Here is a 23,672-nt window from a genome sequence, read left to right as displayed (position 1 = left end):
AGTCCTTAGGTGGCTCTACAGTTGCTTACTAACAGAAGTTTAGAGTCCTGACAAATATAATGAAAAAACTCATAGGGTTCCAGGTTTAGATGGTGAATTTTAAGGTAGACATTCTGGACATGAATGCCCATGGTGTCATATAAATATCTTTATCCTCTGTCTGACTATAACTAGAAGTGCATAGCATATACTTTCTAATCTAACTGGTCAGAGACAAGAAGGGCAAATGTGATTTTCACATATATGCTTCTTTATGTTACTTTCTTCTAGTCTCTTTGCTGAGAGTGATTCTGTGGCTTAGAGAAATGTAATCCTGATACACTGACTCAGAGAGAATTATGTGTAGCTGTAAGGGCCTGTCACAAACTACCAACCTCAAGTAACTCCTTCCACCCACACACTATTGTGGCATAGAGGGAAGAAGAAGGATGAAGCTAAGTGAGCATTACAGAGAGGTTAGATCTGCAGTATGTTGCTGCATCTTTGTGAGGTTTGACCTATCTCTCAGGTGCTAATCTTGTTGTGCATTGTGTTTTGTTTGTTTGTTTGTTTGTTTGTTTGTTTGTTTTTTGAATAAATTACATAGGTTTAAGAGTAAAATACTAGGGCCTTTTGCCAAAGGAGAAATGTAAATAAAATATTACACTGCTTTTTGATTGAATGTTAGGTATGTGTTGAGGCATGCCTTGGAGCCCTGATGCTCTGAGGCATGTGGTGGATCTCTTCTGGCACAGGCCCGTATTTTCTTTCTGTAGAAAGCAATGCCTAAGGAGAAGGGGCTTGGTATCCCTGGTATGTAATGGTACTGCAACTAGGACAAACATTTGGGCTAAGAAGATATTTTGGATTCTTGTGGTGGTTTTACTCAGGTGGCAGCTGAGCTCCACCACAATCACTCTCACTCCCTCTCGTCAAAGGGAATGGGGGAGAAAATATGATGCAAAGGGTTCAAGGGTTGAGATAAGGACAGGGAGATCACTCAACAATTATCATGATGGGCAAAACAGAGTAGGGAGGTTAGTAAAATTTATTATTGCTAACAAACTAGAGAAGTGAGAAAAAAAGGAAAGAAACCAAGAGCACCTTCCCTCCATCCACCCTCTTCCACCTCCTCATCTTCAGTGGTGTAGGGGAACAGGGAATGAGGGCTGCAGTCAGTCCCCGATGCTTCATCTCCACTGTGCCTTCATGATCACTCTGTGGCCCTGCTCCACATGGGGTCCCTCCCACGGGGTGCCCTCCTTCCCGAACTGATCCTGTGGGGCCTGCCCACAGGCAGCAGCTCTCCAAGCACTTCTCCCATATGGCTCTGTACCACAGGATCCATCCCCTAGGAGCAAACTGCTCCAGCACAGGTCCCCCATGGGCAGCAGCACCGGTCCGGGACCTGCTCCTCTCCTGTGGGCTCCTCTCCACAGGTTGCAGCTTCCTTCAGGCCACATTCACTTGCTCCACTATGATCTCGTCCACGGGCTGCAGCATGGGCTGCTCTGCCATGGTACACTGTGGGCTGCAGGGGAAAACCTGCTCCACCATGGTCCTCTCCACAGGCTGCAGAGGAACTTGAGCTCCAGTGCCTGGAGCACCTCCTCCCCCTCCTTCTTCACTGACTATGGTGTCTGCAAGACTGTTTCTCACTCCTCACTCTCCCAGCTGCTGTTGTGCAGCAGATTTTTTTTTCCCTTTTTTTTCAATCTGCTCTCACAGAGGCACGAACAACATCGTTTATAGGCTCAGCTCTGGGCAGCAGTGGGTCTCTTTGGAGTTGGCTGAAACTGGCCCTTATCTGACATGGGGCAACTCTGGATGCTTCTCACAGAAGCCACCCCTGAAGCTCCCCACTACCAAAACCTTGCCACGTAAACCCACTATAATTCTACAGATGTTGCTGAAGAGTTCACTGTGTTAGCTAGTTTGACTGATTCTTTTGTCAGGGAAAAGTCTAATAAACTCCATGCTCAGCTTTATTCCTTCCCTTCTTGGCAGGCTGACAAAGGAAGCAGATCCTGATTTGAGAACAATTATTCCCTGATCCAGTGACTAGAGTCAGGTCTATCCAACAAGGTAGGTAAAAGCTGTATTAATTCAGTTAAAGTGTTCAGGTATTCAGTTCTGCAACTGAAAGAGATTCAAGGCTATTTGGTTTAAATGTACATTGACTTGGAGGAACGATGAAATATAAGATGACATAATGAAATGCAGGATAAAGTTACAATAACCAATGCCAGCAGTTGATGTGAACCTGATAATAGTGACTTGTATAGCCAGTAAAATACTATTGTAATACACTTAATTCAGCTAAGAATGTAGTAAATCAATAGTTAAGAACACAAATAGAGCAAAGGTGTGTTTCTAAATACCATACCATCTTCTGCCTGCTAACCTGCATTAAAGTAGGTAAAAAATGTTTTATTTTGAATCATAAGCCATGTTACTTATGCTTTTTCATTTAAAACAAGCTAAAAATCCAACTGCAATAATTTCAATGTGCTCAGAAATAAGCGTATCAACAGCTAGCTAGCCATCAGCTAACTACTTCAGGATCCAAGCTGTTATAATGATGTAGCACTGTGGTACAACTTGTTTTTGTATTGATGTGATTGCTACCAGCTTTGATGTCTCTCCACATTTTGTTGAGCAGTGAACACAAACAGTTATGCATATATTCTGATTGCTATATTTAGGCACCTGAGTGCTAGATTACAATAACAAAAAAAAAAACAATATTCATCTCCAAATACAAATTTTCTTCTGATGTTTTCAAATTACTACAACACTTGTAAAAATATTCAGTTTTAGTAAGGCTTGCGACACCAACACCCACAACGTGGTCATTTGGAAGCCTGAATAACTGGACTGCTAGAAGGACAGAAAACTGGCTTGACACCAAGCACAATAGCTTGGTGTGTGGTTGCCAGCCACTAAATAAAAAGGGGAGTACTCCAGGAGTGAGGCCAGCATTATTCATTGTCTTCACCAATGACCTGGATGATGAAACAAAGTACACCCTCAGCAAATCTGTGATTAACACCAGCTGGCAAGGGCCTGTGTAGCTAACTGTAAAACTAGAACCCAGGGAGTCCTTAAGAAAATTGAGTTTTGGGTTAACAGAAATCTTATAAAATTATGTGAAAAGAAGTGCAAAGTTCTGTGTGTGGGATGGAACAACCCTGTACATAGGTACAGAATGGATGCCAAGTGGCTGCTAGTAAATCACCTAACTGGGTGTCACAACTAATGGCAAGCTTAATTTAAACCTGAAGTGTGCTGTCAGGGCAAATAAGCCACATGATGTGTACTGGGCTATGTGGCCAATCAGACAAGAGAAATTGTTTCTTTGCACTTGATTCTGGTGAGACAACATCTTCTGTAATACCATATCTGGTTTTGGATGCCCTGTTGAAAACAAATGCCAAGAAATTGGTGAAGGTCCAGGAAAGTACAACTAAGAAGGTCAGGAACTTAGAGCATATGACCTATGAACAGATAGTGAGAGGTGTTCATTTAATCTGAAGACAAAGTTAAGGGTCAATGTAATAGCAGTTTGCAACAGCATGCAGGGGAGTTACAAAGATGAAGCCGAATTCTTCCCGGTAGTGGCAGGCTGTATAACTAGCAGTAAATACCACAAATTGCAGTTTGGGAGATTTAGATTATACGTTAGGAAAAGTTTCTCCTCTCTAAGGGTAATGAAAAACTAAAATGTGTCACCCAGGGAGTTTTGCAGTCTTCAAAATTCAGGTGGATGGATGTATCCACAGGTAGCCTGCTCTAATGTTGGCAGTTGTCCTATTCTTAGCAGGAGGCTACACTGTATTTTTTAGAGGTCCCACACAGAAAACACTGTCACGATTCTATGATTTAGTTTGAATAATTCATCTGATAATACTAAAACAAAACAAAACACCAACAACAAAATGAACAAAAAACCAACTAGTATGTCACTGATGATCTCCATGGCTTTTTCCCCCTTTTCTTATTTTAACAGAAAATTGACTAATCCCTATAACAAGATGATAAATTAATATATATAATAGATATAGAAACAGAGAAGCTGAAGCTAAGAGACACAGAATTTCTTGTATATTAATTCTCTTCTCAAAACTACAAGTCCTGTGTCTATCCTCAACAATTTTACTGACAGATATTTTTTTCCCCAAATAATTAATGATTCTCTAGAGAAGTAGTAAAGAAAACTATGGAATCATACAACACCTCTTTTTTCTTTGCATGTGAATCACATAAGTGCATACTTTTATTACTAAAGTGATTTTATACATACATGTACAGTAGTTGTGTAAATCCATGCAGAATCTTTTTCCTTCTCTTTTTTCAAGCAATCTTTGATTATTTTATAACACATGAGTTCCAAGCCCATCTATTTGGTAAAGTTTTACATTAATTTCCTTAAAAGAATAACTTCAGTAACTTATATAGAGCAACAGCTATGCTGAATCACTAATCTTTGAGGCTTTGGTTCATATTGATATCACTTATAAAAGTTAGACATGGTAAGTCATACGGGCAAAAAAGTTATTTGTAATTTTCAAGAACCCAATAGTACCAAAAGGTGCCACATCAAACTTCTTTAAAATGCTTTGATATTTATAGCTAAGAGCTTAAATTTCAAGATATTGGTTAACAGAGAAGCAGTCAGGAGAACTACAGAAAGCAATATGCAGAACCACAACAAAATGGAAAAATTGTCCAGTAGTTCATATGTATTATATAAAATAACAAGCCAAAGCACTGTTATGACTGTAGCTGTGTGCATTGTGATGTATTCCTGGGATGGAGCCTAGAATGTTTCATCTATATTATATTGAAAAAATTATTTTCTTACAATTTACCTCTGTGAAGTAAAATCGAATGTAGACATTTTTATAAGGCTTATTGGGATTCTTGAATAGATCACCTTGGAAAGATTTCTAAGTTTGAACAGGAATCTCAGTGCTGTTCCACTATTTTAGAAAAAGAGAGATTTATGATCAGGGTTAAGTTTTTCTATTTTGCTGTAATGTCTGTCTTTTAAACTGAATACCTTGTAGTTGTTTGGACATTTTCAAAACACAGTCTTTCTGTGAAATTCCAGGGACTACGGGAGAAGTAAATGTAATTTATTTAAATTTCTTAGAGAATAGTAACAGTACATTTTTATAACCAAGAGAAATATATATATATATATATATAATATATATACGCATTTGGAGATGGTGTGAACATGTTTGTTGTTGTTGTGCAATAGGGCCTAATGAAAAGAAAAAAAAAAAAAAAAAAAAGAGAGAGAAATTTGGTGTCCTTAGGTGTCCTTAGAATTGATTTTGGTTTTACATATAAATGGATTTGAGAGCCAAGTTTATTTTAATCTTCAAGCTTGGATGAAATTGTAATAAGGATGGAAGAAGAGATGCAGCCAGCAGCCATTACCAGAGTGTCTGAAAAGTAGCAGTGCTACACTGCAAAGACTGCAAAGTGCCTGGGAGGGAGTGGGGAAAGAGAGCCTTTCTGCCGCAGAAAATCCATTTCTGGCCTCATACTACATGTCTTCTCTTATGTATCCTGAGGATCTTGATCTAAACCAGAAAAAGGAACAATGCCTGCTTTTCATTTACTCTCACTGTTTTGTTTTGTTTTTATTTTTTATTTTTTTTTAACTGTCCAGAGTTATAAAAAAGCCTGCATTGTTTAGCAAGGTCAGCTACATAGTAATTTTCTTTTTGATAGATTTAATAAATTAAGGTGAGTCATGTATTAAAACGTGCTGTTTTATGAGAAAACATTCACAATGAGCAATGAACTATTGGAGTAATTGCTTGCCTCACCTGTCAGAGCAAAGGGCTGATATGTCTGACAAACCATCTATTTACAAATCAGTTCAAAATGGAGTAATGAAAAATGTTTGTATTTGTAAGGTATTCTTCAACAGTTTATACATGTTGCAGACTATTTTGTTTTATTGTCTAAGGTCTTGAACTTGCAAACATTTATCCATATGTTTATACACAAATAGGTTTGCATATGGCTTGACAGGATCAATCTTGAAAGTACAAGCAATTTATACCTATCACATATTAGTCCTATCTCACATCAAAACTGGAGACTTCTGCGTTTTAAGCTCCACAAGCTAAGAAAAAGAGAGTACATGTTCTAAAAAGCAGAATTCAAAACATTTGCAAAGAGCTACCAGCAAACTACATGGTTATATACTGCACATCTTCAGTAATGACCAAAAATTACAAATATGCCATTTGGCTAGTTTCCAATGCAGTTTTAGGAATTAGGAATGAAAACTTTGTGTTCCTCCACTCTGTCTGTTCCTTTTCTATGATTGTTCAGGATAAATCCAGAATTCTTTTCATTTGAATGCTTTTATCTCAGCTTTTGAATAGGTGTTCTTCCTCAAAGAATAGATTTAAATCAAAACCAGCTTTGGGCTGTGTGAGTTGCGTTTCATTAAATGTGAGGTGAGGCTTCATGATGTCAGGTCAGTAATATCTTAAAACTGAATTTTAGTTTTACATTAATGTTTCCACTTTCTGATAAAGGATGATAGGACCTTTTTCCTTCTTTATCAATGTGATATCATTGTATACTTGTAAAATACTCAATAGTATTTTAATCCCAAGGAAACAGTAGAAAATGACAGCAAAGTCATTAACCTGTTTTTGACTGTGAAAACTCTGAAAGTTTAAGGAGGATATTTTATTTTAGTATTTTAGTTAAAACATTTTTATGTTGTTTACTTATAAACATGACAAAAGCTTTTCTAACTAAACTGCAAGTATACCTCTGAGTTGCAAATTAAATGACCTCTAACATTGCTAGATATTTCTGTCTTTTCTCTGTGGCTTGGTAACATAAATAAATCTTCAGAATTGTTCTATCCTTACATCATGTTTTAGATAAGTCAATCCAACTTTTTGTTCATTTTCCCATTGCATGGGAACACATGATGTGAGAGAAAAGAAAAATTGTAAAATGAAATGTAGTTTATGAATGGTATGGTTCTACCCTTTCATTTCAGGAAAACCCAAGAATCACCACTAGGCTTATCTACTGGGATATGTAGTACATTGCCATTTTAAAATGAAAATTCACACTATGACAATGGATCTGATGGCTACTCATTGCCATAAACAGCAATGAGTTAATACTCCATGTATTTTTAGACCCGTGTGCCTTACCATAGTTCTCTGTCCATTATTCTCCCTCCGCTATACTGTGAAGAATGCCTAAGTGAATGCATTGGCATAAACATTGGCTTTATTTTGGGTCAGGAATGGAGGAGGCTGAGTTTTACTACTTTGTATGTGCGGCTAGCACAACATTAAGTAGGCACGTTTTCTTCTAGACCTCTCACAAGTCACATCTGTATTTCTTGAAATACAATGTGATTAATATTATAGTACACCATTATAGTGCAAATACTGAGAATACTGAGTAGATTAACAGGTTTTACATCTCCAAAACAGAATTTGCAGTTTTCCCATGAACACAGATTTATAGATTTAATGAAAGGCTCCAAAGAATCCTGATGCAGGCACTGGCAATTCTGATGACCTTCCAATTCTATGATTCTATGATTTTCTCCAGATCTCTCATTAGACAGACACATGTATTTAACTAAAAAAAAAGATAAAAATTTAAATGTTTACAGATTACGTCATGTCAGTAGAAGAGTCTATGTGACTTGATAGACTTGAGTGAACAGACAGTGTTGTTATAGACTGGCATACACAGACTGTTCACATACAGAATTCTCTGAGTTTGTTGAGTGGAGGACACAATCATCTGGTTATCTTAGATATTCTTTTAGTTCTTACCTGATTAAGTTTAAAATATTGAGAATTCTGTTAAATTCTCATTTGGCAGATAAAATCAAGTATTCTGACAAGATATTTCTATGTGTGCAGCTAAATTCATTATATTACCTGGCAATTGGAATATATGAAACATTTATTAGAACTGTAATTATTTTAACTTTTTGTTCAAGTTCTTATGGACTAGTACTATACACTCCACTTCTAGTTAGATTTTATTGTAATCAATCATTGTCCCATGTAGCCCAGAATGCTACTTAGGCAAGAGAAGTTTTAAGTCATAGGACAAAACAAGGCTCTGGAGACTGCTTTTCTCTCCTGTACTCAGTTTAGACTGCAGCACCCATAGCTTTAAAGAGCAGGCTGTCAGAGGCAGTGCTTCCATAAGCTCAGTGTCTAGCGGATAATCATCAATATATGCTTCTGTATGTAAATTACATAGAAAAAACACTGTGTGTACCTTGCATTTTCATTGTGTTAAACAACAACAACAACAACAACAACAACAAAACAACAAACATCTCAGTGGAGAAAAATGTAATGAAGTTTCTAAAAGCATGAAGCATTTGTATTTTCTGATGTTGTGGTCTGGCTTCTGTCTCAGAAGACGAGGTGCATTTCATTTTTTGTGAGAAAAGAACATTCAGAATTATCTGTGTCCTTCCATTCCTCTCAAGTTTAATTCCAGTTTCTTTCTCACATCTTTCTCAAGAATAAAAAATTACACACATTTTCCAAACTTAGCTAGAGAAGAGAGACTTGTTGACTGCTGAGCCTACTTTATTTCAATATAATAAAGTTATTAAACAGAATTTGGAATATTTTTTTGTAAACCTTTCTGACTCTGTTTCACTTATGCATTCATTTTCTCATTCTGCTTTTTGTAGAAATATTTTTGTATATGTTAAGCTATTACTGCTTCATCAAATGTGCATTTATATATTGAAATGTTTAATAATATAACTCAGTTGGGATAATTAATGTATTTATTCTTTGAAGACCATGCAATGATAGAATTGTTTGCCTGTTAAAGATACTTAGGCCATCGAGTATTTTCCTGTATGCTGTTTCTTTAAATAGACTTCCATGGGGAAATGGATTGCAATCTAATAGTCTCGTTCAAATAAACAGTAATTTTTAACATTGTTTCACAGAAAAGTCCTACTTTCTTTATGTTATTTGCTCTATGACCTTTTCCCTTTATTCTTAGTCTTGTATCTGACATGAATTTTTATTTGTTTGTAGTGATGACATGTTAAACTTGAGTAGCTTTTGAAATCCCCAGTGATCAGAATTTCTCATTCAAGGGATGTCTTTCAATCCATACTGATAAGGAATTATTAGAGTTAACTTTGTAAGTGTTACCTATACTGTACAGTATTTCAAATAACAATGGAGTGGTAACAATAAAAAGAAACTGCCCACCAAATACTACACATTTAGGCTGGTTAACACTTACCAAGCTAATAGTTGGGACTGAAGAGGATCTTGACCCTAACACATAGCTAGAGAAGGAGAAGCAGTCTTGAAAGAACAGGTCAGGCAGCTGCTGCAGATGTCAGTCAATTTAACAGTTTGCCTTTGACACAAAGAGAGAAGGTCTGTTGTTAAGTCTGCCTGCTTCACCTAGCCATAGATGGGTTTAGTTGGGGGAAGGAGATTATAAAGTTTTGAGGGAAAGTTTTGAAGACATAAATAAGATCCAATATAGAGTTCTATAACTTTTCCTTCTCTCTCTCACCCGCTCACCCTCCCCCTTCCCCACACCTTTGTTTTCCCTATGGATTTTTTTTTATTAGTATTATTATTGAAGTAGACATTGTGGATTTTTTGGGGAAGTGCAGTGGAAACAGGTCATTCAAGTTCCCAGAAATGAAGGGATGTCAAATCCAATATGGCTCATTGAGTTAGATTATTTAGGGAATTAGGGTGATGAATGCCTGGAGGTTGCAGAGAATGTTTGAACTACACAGCTACTCTGAACTGATCATCTACAGGGTATAACTAAAAGCAAGTACTATCAAATTCAGGTTTGGTTTACCCTTTTGCCCAGACAACATCTTCTGAAACTCATAAACAGATTAACCTTGACTGGGTAGTGTTGTAAGGTCATTTGGCAAAGGTTGCTAATGGAGATGGCTCGAGCTATCTGCTTTTCTGAAAAAGAAGGCTGGGAGATGCCTTTTAAAATCTGAAATATATTAGATTTATGTTGTGTTTGACATTAGAAATGGAAAATATACAAACATATTACAAGCTCTGCAATGGGGGGATGTCACCGATCATTCTCCAGATACTGCAGAGCATTTATAACTGACCATAATGGAAGACTTCTATTCTGCTGCAAAAAGATAGGTTAGACAGATGGAACCCTAATTGGATGGGAATAAAAATGCAATAATCATCAAGGCTGCCTCTCCCATCTTTCCGAAGAACATATCTCCAAATGGCAGTCCTGTCTGGTAGTCAGAGATTATTTTGCTTTGACAAGGTGTGCTATTGATTGCCCTGATGAATAGCTGTCAGATAGGGCAAAAATTGAATAGTATAAACACACCAAGAAACATGTCATTATTGAATGATGATAAGTTTTACCATAGTCTTACTGTTACAAGATGAGTAATGGGGTGCAATTACTTTTCATTCTTTCTAAATGCTGTTTATATAAAAAACTATAAAATTTACCTAGGACTGATAGTATCAAAATGAAAAAAATTGCATTTTCACCTTTTACCTCTTAAATGAATATATAGGTTTTCACTTTGTGCTGGTAATATCATATACCATAATACCATAGCAATGCCCTGAAAGATTCCATATTTTGTTTTACAACTTTTTGAAGAATATGTCAGATTTTATCCTAAGTAAAAGTAACAATTTATGACTTTTACTTCAGATGCGAATTAGTGATGTAATTTCCTCACTGAAAATGACATCTCTGTGGATTACAAGGTGAAGAAAAATTTCAATATTTGAGTATCTTTTAAATCAATGGTATTTCCTTCTTTTGCTAGCTGCATATTCATACCACACTAATTTAAGTGAGATAGTAATCTATGGTTTGCTGAATGTTGATGTTAGCTCTGTCTTGTTCATGTTACCATGGCTGACCCTGAGTTTAGTAAATTATTGGACCCTGTAATTTTTAATATGTGACGATGTAAAACTGAAAAAATTGAGAGTTTTGAATCTGTTTGGCATTTTGACAATGGGCATAAACTGTAGTCTGTAATGAAGCTGTCTGTATCAGAGATCAGTTTTGTTATTTCATGTGGCTCTAAAGATGTGCTGGAGATACAGTGCCACTTGGTCTCCTAAATGGCATGTGTTTCTATTGACTGATGAACTCTTTAACTCCTAGCTGTATTTGCATCCTGACTGATAGTAATTTTTGATACATTCTATTACACCCTTTCAGAAAGGATGTGACACATTTATATTACACAGAACTCTCTAAATAAAGGAACAGAGTTTGTGTTGCTAAGGATACATGAAAGAGCAGAATGCTGCTACCACTGCTGTGCTGGAAGATTACCTCTATCATCATAAAGGGAAAACAAGAATAATCAATTTTGTTTCACAGTTTCAGGTAACTGTCCAACTACTCACTGAAAAAGAATGATACAGGTTTGACATTTTTATATTAAATCCTTTGTACAGAATTAGCTTCTAGACAGGAAGCCAGAAAAGATACAAAATTTACTCAAGTATAAAACAGTATATATATTTTTAAATGCTATTATTACTCTATCAGTATTGATTATTGCAATAAATATAACAAAATATATTTTCCTCCAACAAAAAGCAGCTTTTATAGCTGTTACATTTCAAAAACCTGAAGATTCGGCATCTTAAACTTCTAGTAGCTCTATTTAGCCTATTCTGGTTCTCTCATCCAGTACAAGAAATGTGAATTATGAATAAGGCTAATACATTAAGAGGTGACTGAAATAAAACATGCACTTCACTATGGCGCAGTTTTGAACAGTTTTGCAATCCTATAGGAAGGCATATTTGTGATTCTGAGTCTTTAGACAGAGAACATCCATCAGAGAACATCGAGACATCTTTTCTGTGAGTAGAATATTGATCCAACCAAAGTCAGATGTAAAACCCTCGGTGAGTTGAGGAGGCAAGGATTTCACTTCACAAACACTGATTTAACATTGAAAAAAAAAAAAAAAAAGTGTGAAAAGTGTGCTGTATTCTCTGTGCTAAATCACCACTGCAGGAAATGTTTCTGATGACTGTAATACTGTTAGTCTTTTTTAATGTGTTTAGTCTGTTAAACACACTATTCAACAATGAGGGAAGAAGATAATGGCTCTACAATAGCATTTACAAAATCTGGTAACATGCAGGCTACCAAGCATCTGCAAATAGAAACCCAGGTCTAAGTAGGTATAAGTAAGGATTGTTAAGTGACTTCCATTTCCTTCATGTTGTTCCTAAGGAAAGGAAAAGGGGTGAGAAAAAGGGGAGAGGAAAAGGGGAGAAGAGAGGAGAAGAAAAGGGAAAAGGAGAGGAGAGGAGAGGAGAGGAGAGGAGAGGAGAGGAGAGGAGAGGAGAGGAGAGGAGAGGAGAGGAGAGGAGAGGAGAGGAGAGGAGAGGAGAGGAGAGGAGAGGAGAGGAGAGGAGAGGAGAGGAGAGGAGAGGAGAGGAGAGGAGAGGAGAGGAAAGGAGAGGAGAGGAGAGGAGAGGAGAGGAGAGGAGAGGAGAGGAGAGGAGAGGAGAGGGGAAAAAAAAATTAGCTGTAGCCATTTGTGAGAACAAATTAATTGCAATATCTGATCATGCTAGTAAAGGAATGAATGATCATCATTCTGTACATTTCTGTTTTCTCAGACATAGATCTCCAGGCTGGCTTCATCGCTGACTACATTAAGTTATTCATTTTTCCATTTGAATTTGAAATGTTGTTTAGAGGCCTCTGCTCTGGCTCATACCATCAGACGTCTGGTGCCAGTGGCATTTTAATTTATATTCCAGGACCAACAGAACCTAGATAACAAACAAAAGTCAGACAGGTTAAAACTAAGAGAATAGAAATGAGAACTTGTGGGAGAAAAGCCCACAGAGGAATATGCAGACAGGAGAGAAATACCCTTAAATTATTTTAGTACCAAAAATGCTTCTCATTAATTTTACTGTAGAGGAAGAAATCACACTGACAACTGGGACAGACATGTTTTCTTCTTGCATGTTTTGATTTTCATTTTCTGCTGCTCCTAGATAGATGATCATAGTATTTATTATTATTATTATTAACCAAATTATCTGAAAGACATCAAACCTTGCAAACCTATCACTGTTCCAAAGGAAACTTTGCCTTTGCTCATTTGCATTTCTTGAAATGATTAAGTGGCTGTATTTGAGGTAGAAGGAAAAGAATTTCTTCATTAAGAGCGAGGAAGGTGGTTTTCCTCCAGCAAACAGAATCTAAATAATTAGACACCGTATAGGGACCCAATATAGCTTGTAATTATTTCATGCAACAGAAGCATCAACTTAGAGATTGATCAACTCTGGAATATTTTTTTAAATAAATATCAAAGTTTTCATGATTTATTATTGTTCAGGAAACCTGCCATGTCTGAGGGTTAAAAATTCCATTTTATACTAGCTTTCTAGTGGCTATGAAAATAGTTAGAATTTAGATGACTTTCTAGGGGTTATTAATTAACAGTTTTACAAAATGTCACTGTGCTGCTGGGTTCCTTGGGTTCTTAGATCTACATAAATTCTAGAAATGTCTCAGGATCTAAGGGAACTTGTACAAAGTTTTGAAGACTGTGAGTTTGAACAGCAATTCATACTCAAAGTCCTCAAGTCATTGATACAGTGGTCTTGTAAAGATAATTTTACTGCTTTTTATGAGGTGTGGCTACTCTTTGCACATGCCAGCTTATTTAATATTATTAGAAGTCTAAAGATGTAACTGAAGAAAGATAGTATTCAGAAAGAGACAAAATAAAAGTTCAGGATTGGTGGGGTTCTTTTGCTGTCAAAGAGGTGATTAATGTGTCTTCCTTTTTTTTTTTTTTTTTTTTTTTTTTTTCTTTCTTCATTCTTTATGTCCTTTCTTATAGTGCATTTCTTGCTTTTCATTTGTACTTACATTTTTCTCCTTTTCTTCTGGGTGTTGGGTCACTTCCAAGGGATCTGGATATCCAGCAATAACACGGGTATACTGATACCCTATATTACTGCAAATATAGCATATCTTGTTCAGATGTCTGGGGAAATCTGCTTGCGCTTGTCGTAACAGCACTTGAAGTTGTTCAGGTTCAAAAACACAACATTCAGAATATAAGAGTAGTCAGTTCTCTCTGCCTCTTAGGAGAATTTTCACTGTGCTGCTAAAACAAAGATTCTTACGTTACAGGAATTGGTTCTGTACAAAACAAATCAGAATTTTGATAAGGGCACAGACTTCTGCTGTAAAAAGTCTGTTTGTTTCAAATATATCTTCCTTCACACCAGGTAATGTGATTTTGGAGAGGGTAATAGTAAGAAATTGTAAATAAACTAATAAAAACAAACAAAAGACATATGGATGTGTATCTCCCTTTTTCTTCCTTTGATTTTATTCTATCTCTTTCTCCTATGTAATAATGAGTACTGCAGCATTCATGTTACTGTATGCTAGTTTTATTCCACATGCTGTAGCTCTTGTTTTGTTTCAGTTGAATTTGCTGTCAATTGCTTCAGGAATTAATACTAAAGAACAGTTGATGCATTAGATTCATGTGTCTTTTTCCCATGTTGAATGTTGAGTATCAGTGTATTAGTTAGTACAATGTGCACATTTGATTCATATCTTCTAAATGTTCCCTAGGTTCATTATCCCAGTAAACTCTTTGAATACATAGTATGACATCTCTGCTAGAAGGATGCAATGGTAAAAGGATACTTTTTATCTAAAAGCTTACTCTATGTAATATTTATTTTAATTATGTTTTTATGTGGACTGCCTGGGGATGTATGTGTTGCAGGCACTAGAAGACAGAAATTGGGTTAAACTAGCAGGAAGGCATCAGACGTTTCACACTGCAGCTGTCTGGAGTCAAATCAGTACAGTGAATAGCTGGGACAGTTCAGTTTTGTTATTACGTCTTTTATCTGTATTAACATGTACGGGAGAAATCTGACAAAGATCCTTTCTTTCACAGAGGACATCAGGCAGCAGAGTTGTGTAAATGACCCGTTTATGATTTCTTACTTAGTGCCTAATACAAATCTTTTATATTAGGAAAAAAAAAAAAAATCAGTGCAATCAATTCTTCCCTTCTGCAATTTGAGGTTGTCATTGTGAACAGGATGAGCAGTAATGAACTCAATGTGTAAGGAAAGGGATTTTGGGAAGACATTGGAAAGAACCTGCTAACTGCTCAGAATGAATTGTATAGGGAAATTATGACAATTCTAAAAAGAAAGGCAAGACACACATGCTGCCAGCTATGATGTTGAAGTATTTTGTTTTGGGATGCTGACTGGGATAATCTCCTGAAATCTTTAATTTCAGTTTTAATTTTAATTTTAATTTTTAATTTTATTTTTATTTCTAAACAGGTGCTTTAGGGATATATTTAGGATAGACTATTAAGGCATTGCTCATACAGTGTCCTTTGAAGTTTTCATTTTGAATTATTGTGCCATGGTACTGAACCTAAGAGTTGCAACTGGAAATCAGAATAAATCAATCATCTTTGTAAAGCAATAAATCAATGCCAGATTCTGCTGCTGATTCTGTGGGTAGCTTTTTCATTCTAATCTCACTCAGGGGGATACTTGGATTTTTAAGGCCATCAAGATTTCCTTCCAAGAGCAGCATCAGCCAGAGCCATGTGTTAGGAGTGAATTTTAACCTTGCTATTTCTGCAGCTGAAGCTTCAAAAATATACGGAACTATTATTTTACACAGCACAATGAAATACTTCAGCTGCAAATATTATTAAATTGCCAGGTAACTAGAGAATTCTGGTTTCAGAATTAGGCAATGGGAAAGAAGAGTTCAGTCTATTCACCTGTTCCGTCGTGAATATTTATAATTTCCTCTTTACTTTTGCAAAGATTCAAACAATTTATTTATTTATTTTCCTGTCAGTAAAATTGTGCTTGGGACAAGGATATTTTCACACAGTGAATCTCTTCCTTTTTGTACAAATTTTCTCAGTGAATTACTTCAGTGGCACTTTCCTAGCCCTCTTCAAATGTTCATGTGTTTGGTTCTTGTGTTGAAATTGTATCTCTACAAAGAATCACAAGTGGCCACTGGTGGATCTCAGCAATCACAGAATCACTGAGGTTGGAAAAGACCTTCCAGATCATCTGGTCATCACCCTACCACCAATGTCACCCACTAAACCATGTCCCTCAGCACCACGTCCAACCTCTCCTTAAGCACCCCCAGGGGCGGTGACTCCACCACCTCCCTGGCTGACCCATTCATAATTCCTTACTACTCTTTCTGAGAAGAAATGTCCATTTCTTCTCAGAAAAGAAGAAATGGACATTTTAGTTTCCAACCTAAACATCCCCTGGTGCAACCTGAGGCCATTCCCTCTAGTCCTATCACCAGTTACCTGTGAGAAGAGGCCAACCCCTGCTCCCCACACCTTCCTTTCAGGTAGCTGTAGAGAGCAATAAGGTCTCCCCTGAGCCTCCTCTTCTCCAGACTAAACAACCCCAGTGCCCTCAGCCACTCCTCATAGGACTTGTGTTCCAGGCCCTTCACCAGCTTCGTAGCCCTTCTCTGGACATGTTCCAGGGCCTTGACGTCCTTCTGCTACCAAGGGGCTCAAAGATGAACACAGTACTCGAGGTGCGGCCTCACCAGAGCTGAGTACAAGGGGACAATCACCTCCTGGTCCTGCTGGCTACTGTATTCCTGATCCAAGCCAGGATGCTGCTGGCCTTCTTGGCCACCTGGGCACACTGCCAGCTCATGTTCAGGTGATCATCGACCAACACTCCCAGATCCTTTTCCTCTGCACACCTTTTGAGCCACTCTGCCCCAAACCCGTAGCGCTGCACGGGGTTGCTTATCTTCAACACAGGTATTAAAGAAGATGGGCCCCAATATCAGTCCCTGGGGAATACCACTAGTGATTGGTTGCCAGATGGATTTCACTCCGTTCACCACCACTCTTTGGGCCCAGCCTTCCAGCCAGTTTTCAATTCAGCAAAGAGTGTATCTGTCTGAGCCAGCTGCCAGTTTCTCCAGCAGAATACTGTTGGAGACTGTATCAAAGGCCTTGCTGAAGTCTAGGCAGACTATGTCAACAGGCCTTCCCTCATCTACCAGGCAGGTCACCTGGTCATAAAAGGAGATGAGGTTGGTCAGGCAGGACTTGCCTTTCATGAACCCATGCTGACTGGGCCTGATTCCTTGGCTGTCCCACATACGCTGTGTGATTGCTAGACAAGAGTTGGTTTTGCATGTGCAATAACATTTTCAAAGGGAGTAGAAATCACGTCTTCAGTGTCTGTCATACAGTTAACTGCAGTTTGTGCTTTGATTTTTTTTTTTTTTTTTTTTTCACGAAGTAGAATTAATGAGAAAGATACAGTTCCTTAATAAGGAACCATATGAAGACTGAAACCTGAGATTTTTCACTGGAACTTTAAGGACCATTGAATCTAAACTTCCTACTAGTTTTTATTCTTGTTACTAGCAGTTGTACCTTTTACAAGAGAAGCTACCGAATAAGATAAAAATCTAAATTTTATGCTGCATTGTAGCAAGATAAGAATTTTCCATCTGATACTACTTACATGAAATACTGTTTTAATACCAAGCTTCTTTAGACAGAAAGAATAAAAAAATAATAAAAAATCAGTGCAACAGTATAATGTGATCATTCCAGCCACTCCATCAGAAGTTGGGACACTAAAAGAGCAATTCTCTCCCCTTCCCTCCCCTCCCCCCCCCCCCCCCCCCCTTTTCTTTTTTGAATCAAAAACAAAAATATCAGCACAAAGGCCATTTTTTTTCTACCATTTCATACAATCCAAGAGTGTTAAAAATGCCACCTGTTTTGCAGGGAAATACAAATAAGTTTCTGTTTTAGTTTATCTCCTTTAAATCTCTGTCTTTCTATGGGACTAGAGGAATTTTTGTAGCTTCAGTACTGTGGATTTCATAAGCTAGGCAGTATTATTCCTGTCAACTATTGCAAAAGACTCACACATCTCATTATGTGGCTCATGAAATCCATGTTTAGGAAGAGTTTTATCTTCGTGTGGGCTTCCCTCATACATAGTGACTAGTGATTCTTATACATTCTCTCCCTATGTGGCTTCTCACAGAGGTAGGGTTATTTCCATGATGACTCATAGTCATTTTTGTCATGTGTGTATCTCTACCTTAGTGCAGAGAAAGGTGGTTTTGGCATTTTTTTTCCTATTAATCTAAAAATTGTATCTGCCACAACATGATGTACAGTATAATTCATAAAATATATAGGACATTCTCTGATGTTACTGTTTGCTGAAGTTTCTCTACCATTGACTCAACAATATATTTTTATGATAGTCATTATAATAGTTGTGTCCTAGAAATAGGTTCTTCTCAGGCTGAAATCAATTGTTCCTTTTTCATACCTGGACATGGGACAAGAGACACGAGTCCTTGAGTCCTATTTTAACTCAGACTTAATCCTTTCTTTTCCCCATAATTTTCACTCCATACATCTGTGTTATTATCGAACCTAATGGCACTGCTCATTTGTACTTCCTCCATAAAATACTGTTCTGTATTTTGCAGTGAGAGTGTCAGTTAAGTCCTACTAGTCTGAGTAAAATAAAATAAAAGCTGATACAGTATTCAGATGACAAAATATTAGAAAACAATTATCTCCATATTTTTAATTTAATTAAAATAAATAATTTAATGAAAATCAAATAAAGAACAGGATTATTATTATAACTATTTTTTTGAGGCAGTAAGTGAAATTGATAAAAATGATGACACAATTTTAATAACTGGGCTTTTATAAAGGGTTATTTCACTATTGCATAAAATTGTTTTAAAATGTTGCTTTCTTTAATACTGATAGATCAAGTGTCAAAGAATATTAGAAACTGCCTGATTAGAGGGGATTCGTCATACATAGTGTTCTGTTTCTTTTCAACATTTCTATCAGTGACCTGGAAGTAGGTTATAAATGTTATAAGTTTAACATTATGGGATTATTTAAAATGGGTGGACGAGTAAAGAGAATAGAGTCAACTGCTGTACTGGGTCTGGCTGGGATGTTAACTTTCCCTGCAGCAGCCCATACAGTGCCGTACTCTGCACTGGTAGGTGGAACAGCAGTGTTATCACACCAGTGTTGTGTCCACTGCTGAGCAGTGCTGGCACAGCATCGGGCCTCTCTCTAACCCTCCTAGGGGGTGGGCAAAAAGTGAGAAGAGAAACATCACCAGGACAGCTGACCTAAACCAACCAAAGGGATATTTCATATCATGTGATGTCACACTCAGCAATAAAAGGTGGAAACAGGAAGAAGAGGGGAGGGGTGGGCTCTCGTGAAAATGTCGGTCCTCCTCCCGAACACCGACTACATGCGTTGAGGCCCTGCTTCAAGGATGTGGTCAATCATCGCTCATTTGTGGGAAGTAGAGAGTAATTTCTTTCCTCTGCACTTCCACATTGCCTTCATTGGTTTTATTTGCTTGTTTTCCTCCTTTTTTTTTTTTTTTATTTTCCCTTTCCCCCTCCCTTTTCCCCTTTCCCTTTTTATTTCTTTAGTTAAATTGTTTAGTTCATAATAATCTTTCTTTAATTATTATTTTTTCCCTTTAATTAAATTATCCTTATCTCAACCCGTGAGTTGTTCTTTACCTTACTTCTTCCCCTCCTCATCTAAAAGAGGGGGAGTGAGAGAGCGGTTGTGGTGTTTAGCTGCCCAGCATGGTAAAACCACCACAACTGCATCATTTGATAAAGCAGGTTCTTTTAAAAAAAAGGTGTAGTTTCTTTCACACAATCACAATGTCATGGAGCTGGAGACAAGGAATGGGGTTTAATCCCAGTACATTCACCTGGAGAAATCTGGGGACAATATGTTTATATGAGCTCCTGTGATGAAACTATGGCAGCAAATGCAAACCAAAATTTTGTTTACTGAAACACTGTAATGACTGTGTTTCTGTATGCATTATTGTTGCACCTGATGCTGGAGTACTGCAGTTCTGTCCTGCACAGATTGAAAAAATAATTAAAGCATCACAGAAATTATTTATGAGCTGAATGACAACTTAAATGAGGAGACCTCAAATGTAGTGTGCTATGAAAGAGAGAGAGTCAGATGAAGTTACCTGATCCTATCTGACTAAATCGCAACCTGTGACTTTGTCCTTGGACTGAGATACAGTCTAGATATGAAGCATTTTCTCTTGCAACTCATTTGGCTGTACAGAGAACCTTGTTCTTTCAGTATGAAGAAGCTTATGTAAGAATGCCAAAACAAACTACTCTGCTCTTCCTATGCCTAACTAGCGGTGATTTTAGTATAGGTAGAGGTCTTAGCTTCAGATGTAGGGTTTTGAGGCGGCTTTTGTTAGGTCAGAGGTCAGAGTGGTTATCATGCCAAACCAGTGCTTGTGGAGGAATGGTTAAGTGAAATAGGACACGTGGATGTTGGGCAGTTAAGAGGCAATGGGCTAGTGAAGTACCGTACTCAACTCACATGAGTCTGGCACGTACACAGCTGGCTGAGAGCCAATCAGGCTCAAGGACACGATGCCCTTGAGCGATGGGGACAGTCCCTAAGGCGGGACGGTGGCTAAAAGAAGGAGGAACTACCTGAAAAGAGCGGGAAATGTTAGCCAATCCTGAGCTTAGTTTTTGCAATATGTATGAGTTGATTATGTTCAAACTAGATAAAAGGCGACTGAGCTATCCATTAAAGTTGAAGTTCATTGTTCACTCATATTGAGCGTCTGTGTCTTCCTTCCGTCGACAACATTTGGCGCCCGAACAGGGACCTATCTGAACGGGAACAGGGACCAGTCTGAACGGGATTTGGACACTGCTGGCAGTGATCCTGGGCCACGTGTTCGACGGAATAAGGGAGGAACTGGTCCTGCAACGCAGCCCAGGAGGTGGAAGGGACAAGAATCCCCGCACCCGCGTCGGGAAGGTGAAAGGGACGTGGAGTCCCCGCACCCGGGAGAGGATCCCGACGGTCACGCGTCGCCAAGGTCTGAAAGGTGAAAGGGACAGGAGTCCCCGCACCCGCAGCTCGGAAGGTGGGAGGGAGTCCCCGCACCCAGGATGAGCCTATAAAGGGTCCCGCCGGAAAAGCGCCACCGAGGTCTTTGGAAAGGCTGTAACTGTATATATAAAGGTATGAAAAACAAGCGGCGTATAATTTGCTCAGATGCTTTTTAGAAAAGCGGAGTATTTTAGATATAGATTGTAGAAAAAGATTTGCCAGGGTTATTAGCATATGCAGTAGCGCAGGGTTGTTTTACAAATCCTGATACAGTTTTTTGAACAAACAGAGTGGCGTAAATTTGGAGATAAATTGTTTGGTGATGTTATTAATGATATTAAGTCTGCTAAAAAATTTATTGAAGCCTTGGAGAACAGTCACTAGCGCTTTAGCTACACATCAGGCTGAGCAGAGAGTCGCTGTTGCCGCTACAGAGCAACTGGGATTGCCGGGAAGTGCTGGAGCTGGGCATTGCCCACTGCCGCCTTCAGAGAGAATGATAACGCTGCCTTGGGGCTACGGGGCAATGGGAGCCTCCCCACCCCCCTCAGTCACCGCCACGAGCAGCGCTGCACTTGGAGTTCACCGTGTGGCGAGTCGGCACAGAGCAGAGGGACGGACATCAGGACCCTGCAGCCTGTCTGACGTAACCATGGAAGCAGCGGCGGCTGTGCTGCTTCTCTCTGGCATGTTTTTGATCTGTGGAGACCGTGCATGGCAAGGAGTACCAGCCAATGCTTTTGGAGGACCGTGTTACCTAGGGCGACTCACACTTTTCACTCCAGATTTACACTCGTGGCAGAACTCGACAAGGAGCAGAAGAATTAAACGAGAACTAAAAACTTTGGGTTCTGACTGTAATGATGATGTAGAATTGTGGGGTCCAGCAGAAAGATTCTTTGCTTCTTTGGTGCCTGGTGTGGGAACTGCACACGCTTTGACTAACATTAATAAGCTTGCTTGTTGGGCTGTTAAACAATCAAATGTAACAACACAAGTTCTTTCTGAAATGTCACAATATATGGAGAGTCTAAGACATGCTGTATTGCAAAATAGGGCCGCTATTGATTTCTTACTGCTGGCTCAGGGACATGGGTGTGAAGATGTAGAAGGAATGTGTTGCTTTTATCTTTCCGACCATGGTTAGTCAATTCACGACCAGTTGAAATGGTTAAGGGATCATATGCAAAAAATTGTAGTACAAGATAGTTGGTTTGAAGGTTGGCTTAAATCTGTTTTTGGGAACATGGGTGGATGGGTTTTGTTAGTTAAAGAGGGACTTCGCTTTCTACTTATAATTATATTGATTATAGTTGCTGCACGTATAATCTTTAACTGCCTAACTAAGAAACTAGAGCAACTCACAGAGAAGGTATTTGTAGCGCAAAATAAAAACGGGGGAATTGTGGAGGAATGGTTAAGTGAAATAGGACACGTGGATGTTGGGCAGTTAAGAGGCAATGGGCTAGTGAAGTACCGTACTCAACTCACATGAGTCTGGCACGTACACAGCTGGCTGAGAGCCAATCAGGCTCAAGGACACGATGCCCTTGAGCGATGGGGACAGTCCCTAAGGCGGGACGGTGGCTAAAAGAAGGAGGAACTACCTGAAAAGAGCGGGAAATGTTAGCCAATCCTGAGCTTAGTTTTTGCAATATGTATGAGTTGATTATGTTCAAACTAGATAAAAGGCGACTGAGCTATCCATTAAAGTTGAAGTTCATTGTTCACTCATATTGAGCGTCTGTGTCTTCCTTCCGTCGACAACAAGTGCTGATTTTCAAAATCTTTTCTTTAGTCATGGTTGGTGAGATTAGATTAGATAATCTATTATATAGGTATTTTTTCCAGTTAGCACTGTAGTTTATTATAAGAAAAACTACACTATTGTTTGTGACTTATGAGCCATGCCACCTTGAATTTAAATACTGTCTCTGAGCAAAAGAAAGTTATTTTTTCATATTTTGATTTTTAAATACTTTTTTTTTTTTTTCTTTTTTTTTTTCCATGCGTTCATCATACAGATCCTAATATTTAAATTCAATTCTCTGGCTGCTAGCTGGCTGAATCACCTTTACATCAGGACAGGATATTATGCAGTCTGTTGTCAGTTACTTATATCAATGAATGTTGTAATTCTAATTCAGGTTCTTTAGTCTGAAGTCAGCCATGCTACTTAATCTTTTAGAACAGCTACACAAAGAAACCTTCTCAGCTTAATGGATTCAGGCATATCTTTCCTTGGCTGATACCCAGAAATTGATTGCTAGTTTCTTTCTTCTTTTCTTCTCCCTTTAACAGAGAGAACTGACTTAGAGCAAAAAACCCTTTTCCATCCTGAGAGAAGGCTGACTTTACCCATACAAAACCAAATTCCCCAGCCATAGGTAGTTCTAAGAAGGAGACAGCCATTCCTCACCACTGAAAAGCATTCTTTGCTTCTATAGCCTCCAATGCCCAGAAAAATCATACCTGTATTTGTCAGTCCTCAGTGAGTCTCTGTGGTTAGGAACCATATGCAGAATAGAAGAAATAGAGCAGTTTTTAAAAAGGAAGCCAACTCCTCTTTCCTAAAAATTATTATGAGCTAATGTAATTCTGCTCAAAACCAGACCAGTTAAAAATTTAT

Source organism: Netta rufina (assembly GCF_964035555.1).
Source record: "Netta rufina genome assembly, chromosome: Z".
In the NCBI taxonomy this organism is placed as follows: Eukaryota; Metazoa; Chordata; class Aves; order Anseriformes; family Anatidae; genus Netta; species Netta rufina.
Note: the sequence above shows the minus strand (reverse complement) of the source record.